Source organism: Hippocampus comes, unplaced genomic scaffold (genome assembly GCF_001891065.2).
Source record: "Hippocampus comes isolate QL1 unplaced genomic scaffold, H_comes_QL1_v1.1 scaffold122, whole genome shotgun sequence".
NCBI lineage: Eukaryota > Metazoa > Chordata > Actinopteri > Syngnathiformes > Syngnathidae > Hippocampus > Hippocampus comes.
In genome coordinates this window covers 941,894-947,740 of record NW_017842059.1, presented here as the reverse complement: position 1 = coordinate 947,740, position 5,847 = coordinate 941,894, and the positions used below count along the sequence as shown (strand labels likewise).

Here is a 5,847-nt window from a genome sequence, read left to right as displayed (position 1 = left end):
TATAAGTCGCCGGACCAGCCAAATTATGGAAAACAGTGTGATTTATAGTCCGAAAAATCCGGTACAGTAGTGTTGTGTCGCCACATCCCCTGACTCATGCATGATAAGAGGGGTCTTCTCTGTGGGAAAGCTTAACTCATGTGTGCAGTGCTCAAGCCCAGTGGGAGTAAAGCAAACGCACTGCAACAACACGTCGTCACCCCTGGTGTGAAAACGCCGACCGCACGGGCAGATGAAAGCCTGGCGGAGGCCCCGCCGGCGCGCCACTGTCGCTTTGAACGGTAATCCCGGGGGATTCTCGCTTGTTTTATGAGCTCTGCTGCTAACTGAACGCCGTCTGGCACTTTGGTACGACTATGCAGCATGGTGGCAAGCAAACATACAACCGTCCTGTCTGAGTCCAAGTGAGCTGTTTCAACAACCCCTCGCAAAAAGCACGGCTCCATGGTGACGGATGCAAGAAACTCATCAATGTGTCACAACAATCATCAGTGAGGCTTTTGAGCTTTTAGGTCACAGGGTTTACTTATACTTGAGTACACAAAACAGCAACCAGCTTCAGCTCTTCAGCCTGCCCAAATCCAACATTCAACCCAATCTGCAAAACCAACCTTGGGTAAAAATCACTCAATCTGCTCTAAATCCACAGCTACCCAGCACGTGGTTTGGGAAAACAACCCAGCATTTTTTAGGGTGTACTTTAAACAAGTGTGAATCCAACTCTTGATTGGAGGGCTTATATGCCTCCTTCCCTCATTCCTACTCAGGAAAAAAAAAACAGGTTTCTTCGTACATATACTGTGCTCTGTCCTATGCTTAGTTGTTGCTTCAGTTTCTCATTTCCTGTTTGGGGTGTGCATCAGATGTTGCGTCCTCGTGCACACACGAAAAGCTCGCGATGAGAACGAGATGGAGTGAAGCAGTGGCACGAGGTCTGTGAGAATGTGACCGGGAAGGAAAAGAGGAGGAGGAGGCGAGGGGAAGAAAAAAAAAATCCTGAGAGATGACATACATGCACTAAAAAGCAAATGTAAAATAAAAATGGTTGGAAATACAAAGTGGCTGATTATGCTAATAACCACAGGCTCAGGCTTGCGGCTGAGCTCATTCGGCAGGATTGTTTTCCATCCTAATTTAATTTATGAGGAATCTGGGCCGCTTTCACTTCCCTGAGCTATTACTTTTTATTTGTTTTAATTATCTGCCATTTTCTACCTTTCTTTTTAACAAGGCCGCGCTGTGTGGAGAGGGCTGGCTGTGACTCAAAAACCCCTTTCACGCGACCTATAATTTTACAATTTTTCCCGGATCTCTGTTCTGGGTGAACAGCACTGACACACAAAGAGCCAGTGAGGGGTGGGCGCGTTCTGTACCGTCTTCACATGTTGTAACAGAAGTGTAAGAAGAAGGCAGCCATGTGAAAGGGAATACTTTGAAAATTCACCTATATGAGTTCTTCAAAATTATGAACCTACAAGCCATTTAGGTAGAGATACAACTTTAATTTGTTGTTCCATGACCATGCTCGTATCTCAAATCATCTTTCACTATACCATACACAGTATATGTGTGTGTGTGTGTGTGTGTGTGTGTTGTGTTAAAAGAGATAAGAATATGATTACTACTGCTACTTCTATGACTACTATTACAAAACAACAATCATGAGAATCATCTATATATATATATATATATATATATATATAAAGTAACATCACAATCAGATTACCTTGTACAACTATTTTCATTATTTTAAAATCTTATTTTTGATAGAATTTAATGAAATGAAATAAATAATTAGGCACGCCTGTTACCTTGATGTGCCCCATGTGAACCAAATCATGACCTTAAATTTTATTGCAACAGTGATATTTGGTGCACTGTTGCACCCCGGGAACCGCACCCCCTGCCCCCTGTCCCAGAATTTTAAAAACTATATATTTAAATTGGTCATTTAATTTTTATACGCTGCCTCTTTTTTAATAATTCTTATTACTTACAACATCCCCTCATAAAGACTGGGAGTGAAATCAACTGTTTCTTTCTTTAACTGGCTTTAAAAAAAACTGCTTTTAATGTGGAAAGGTAAAAAAAAAAAAGGCAGCATAGAAGACTCCTTGGGTAGGTAATGCGCCGCATTTCTTTTTCCTCTTACATGAAATTTCCGTGCTCTGCCTTGCCTGTGGTTCAGTGTGCAATGTGTCACCTCAATATGTTGATTTACTGATCAACAGGAAGGTTGGCTGCATGGATTCATTTATGACTCAAAAGGGACCTAAAAATGCAGACTTCTCCAGGAACCCAACGTCTGAGCCCAGCGAGATAGAAGGGGGAAATAGCACACTGGGAAGGGTGGCGCAAGAGACGATAAACCCTCTTCCTAATTTATGTTAAATTTAGTTTCTGAAGTCCTGCCCACTGGAGGAAAAAAAAAACCCATATGGTTTACATTAAAAGTGCAACCCCTGCATACCGCTGAAGTTGAGGTCTCACTGGTGACCTATTTGATCACAGGAGAGACAAGTACGTGGGGAAAGAAGACTCAACAATAATAGCTGACATCATTAAAATGTTAGACAGGTATTCAGTTTATTATTCGGTAGCTATCGTGGTGAGATGGGATTTCCAGAAAAATTACTGATGAAGTGTTCCTGAGTCAACATGTGCGTCTACAAAACTGCACAGGAAATGACACACTTCCTAAATTGTGAAAATATTAATCATAAACATTCTTAACTTACTTGAACATGAAGTTCATTTTTTCCAAATTAAAAAAAAAAAAAATCCATTCTGAGACATTCTTTCAAATGTGTGTTTTCAGTATTCAAAATACTGATCAAACAAATACAAAAATAGAAACAAAAATAATACAAAACAAATGCACAGTTTCCACTCATTTTTGGTCCAAATTGTCTATTGTAAACGATATCATGAAATGTGATTTTTGTTTATTTATACAGCGATTGGCCCGTGACCCGTACAGGGTGTACCCCACCCGTCCGTCCCCTTCTCAAATTCAACTGGGTTAGGTCTGATATGAAAAGATTTGTTTAAATTTCATGCTTGATGGTTAGTCAGGCACCCTTAAGAACCAATCTGCAGACAAGACCTGAAAAAGTCAACTTTCCATATGTGCCCTTTAAGTAGCAGCATGACAAGATTTATATATTTATTTATTTGTTTATTCCGTGTCAGGCAGGAAAAAAAGGGCCCTTTTGAGTAACGTTTTTGTGTGAATTGATCTCTCGAAAATCTGGTCAAAAAACACCTTCAAATTAGAGTCGTAGATTCATGAATGTAATGCCGTTGGAGACTTTCTGAGGATCTGCGAGAACCCTTTATTGGTACGTGAGTGCGCAGTAACCGTCTGTTGTGGAAAAATAATCACGGAAAAATACCAAATAATCCACAATGAAAGTGCAGTTAAAAAATTTAAAAAATAATTTGCAAAACGTAAACTGCGAAATAGTGATAGATGACTCCTGTGACTTTTGGCACACCCTACAATGTGTATCTTAAACTAACACACTAACTAACTAAATAACTTTAGTTATCAAGGTGAGTTAGTCATAAACTAGGAAGTGTTCAGTGACAATGGTTTATATAAGTATGACGTATTTTGAATGTTTCAGTGAGAAAGTTGAAAACGAGAAGGTAACACACGCAAGTGTTTATAACCGCTGTTGGCTAAAATATTTACGATTGCATAACGAGCGATAAGAGAAGTTGGGATCCTTCAAGTATGTAAACTTTGGAAAACTCATCTTATCTTTCAGCTCAGGAGAGGAAGCCTCTGAAAAACAGCCTCAAGGGGATTCAAGAGCAAACACTATTTGGCTGTGGTTTTCCATGCTGCACAATAATAGTGACGAGGTCTGCATCGGGGGTCCGTTTCACGAATCAGGTTTAGTAAAAACTCAGGGTCTGTTCATCCTGAAATGAAGGAAACTGAGTTTTCTGTTTCAAAAAGGGAGATGTTTTTTTGTACAATGTCAGAGATGCTGAGCACTTTAGTAAGGCAGCTGTATGCAGAGTGGTCAGAAATGGGTGTGTTTTGTAAGGCCTAACAGACACACAAAAATGTGTCTGTTGCTCGTTCCTACCGACTGCTGTCAGGCTGCTGAATAAAAAAATAAAATGATGTGATGTGAAAACAATTGTAAATAGTACGGCCACCTTATCTATATCTATATTATATTGCACTTAATTGAACGGTGTACATTGAAACTGTAACATTTATTTTGTGAATTTGTGAATGCATACACTTTGTTTTTCTTCTTTCTTCTTTCTACCCACAATCTTGCTGCTGTAGACTGTAAATTTCCCCAGTGTGGGACAAATAAAGGATATCTTATGTTATCTTATCTTAATATTTCATCTTCAGCTATTGCCAAGTGTGCCTCCGCGGGGTTGCACCTAAATGAAACTAATTAATAGGCTTTCATTCAAGCAGTTTTCCCTTTGTTATATTTTGTGAGCCTCCAAAGGACAACGTTGAAAGTTACGCATCACCCCAAGCGGCCAAACACCGTCTCCCTCTAGTTAGGATGTTGCACTTCTTCCTGAAGATGTGTTCAAACTCGCCGTATGAGCGTATTAATATTCCAGTTCGAGTAAGATAAAAAATTGCAGCCCTCCTCTTCCCCGTTGCCATGGTGATTCGTCGAATCGAGGATCCATCGATGATAGCTTTTCATAGTTGTGGTGCGCGCGCTTAATTCCAGGGAAAGACACTCCCAGTTGATTACACTGATTCAAAACAGCTGTTCTGGCCCGGAAACTCAGATTTTCCTATCTCAGAATAGATCAATTTAGGGTTCAGGATTAGACACAGAATTTGTTGAACCTGCTTTGTGAAACGGACCCCAGGTCTATGTAATGTATACCGCCCTCAATCTAAAGGCCTCATCCTTCACTGGCCCGCGGCCCAGGAATGTCACTCACGTTCCGGCGACCTTCATCTGTCTCTGTGTTCGCTTGCTCCCTTTATGTTTGTTTAACTTTGTCAGGACCCCCCAGAGGCACCATGCTGGAGCATCGAGCGCCCAAGAGGACAGCAATCTTCCTCCTCCGCTACCCGGCTTGCCAGATTCCCTCCCACACCGTCTCTCCCACTCACTGTCTGCGTCTCTACTCTCGCATGCGGCGTTGACGTCAGCTCCGGTCCCACTTTAGTCTATTTTTTTCCACCTACTAGTAAAAGAGACAGGAGACATGCTCCACTGCATGCAGTGGTTGGAAGTACTAATACAATAGTACCTTAATTTGTCCCGTGACCAAGCATGAAACTCAAATTACTGGTGTGTCAAATCCAATGTTCCTATTGAAATGAAGTGAAATGCTGTTAATCCGGATGAATATAATGTAAATTAAATAAAAGAGGTTCTTGTGCACAAAGAATCAGAATGGATTTACATCAAACCTCAATTTAACGGGCCTGGAACCAACAGACCCTGGATTCAACATACAGAAAATAGTGTCAAGACATCCCAGTAAGCTTTCAAAGTCTAATAGTTCCAGAATTGGCCATCACTGGCCGCAATCTGCCACAATGGCAGTAAACAGCACTATGGCGCCACCAACAGAAACCGTCATATCGCAGACAGAGTACCGCACATTCTCAATCCAGGTCACTGGCGTCCTTATGAGGCGGACAGGTTAGCAGGGGAAAGAGAGAGTCCTATCAAATGTAATTGAAATCATAGACATTAGCATAGCACCATCGTGGCTACTCAGCTCAAAGAGAACATGTCATATCGATCTGTTGTTTTATCTGGAATGTGTTGTGAACGTGTTTCTTGAGCATGCATTTTTTTTGGGTGCAGTACACAATTCGTGTGTGTGTGTGTG

General features: G+C 41.1%; 1 long non-coding RNA gene across 1 annotated transcript in view; it reads right to left on the bottom strand.

Annotated features, from left to right (window-relative positions):
• Positions 1–302: 302 nt before the first annotated feature.
• The window catches only part of LOC109510893 (uncharacterized), a 7,502-nt gene continuing 1,957 nt past the window's right edge, over positions 303–5,847 (bottom strand). Inside the window, exon 3 of the long non-coding RNA XR_002167208.1 lies at positions 303–934. This is a non-coding gene — a long non-coding RNA (uncharacterized LOC109510893). The remainder of the gene's footprint in view (positions 935–5,847) is intronic.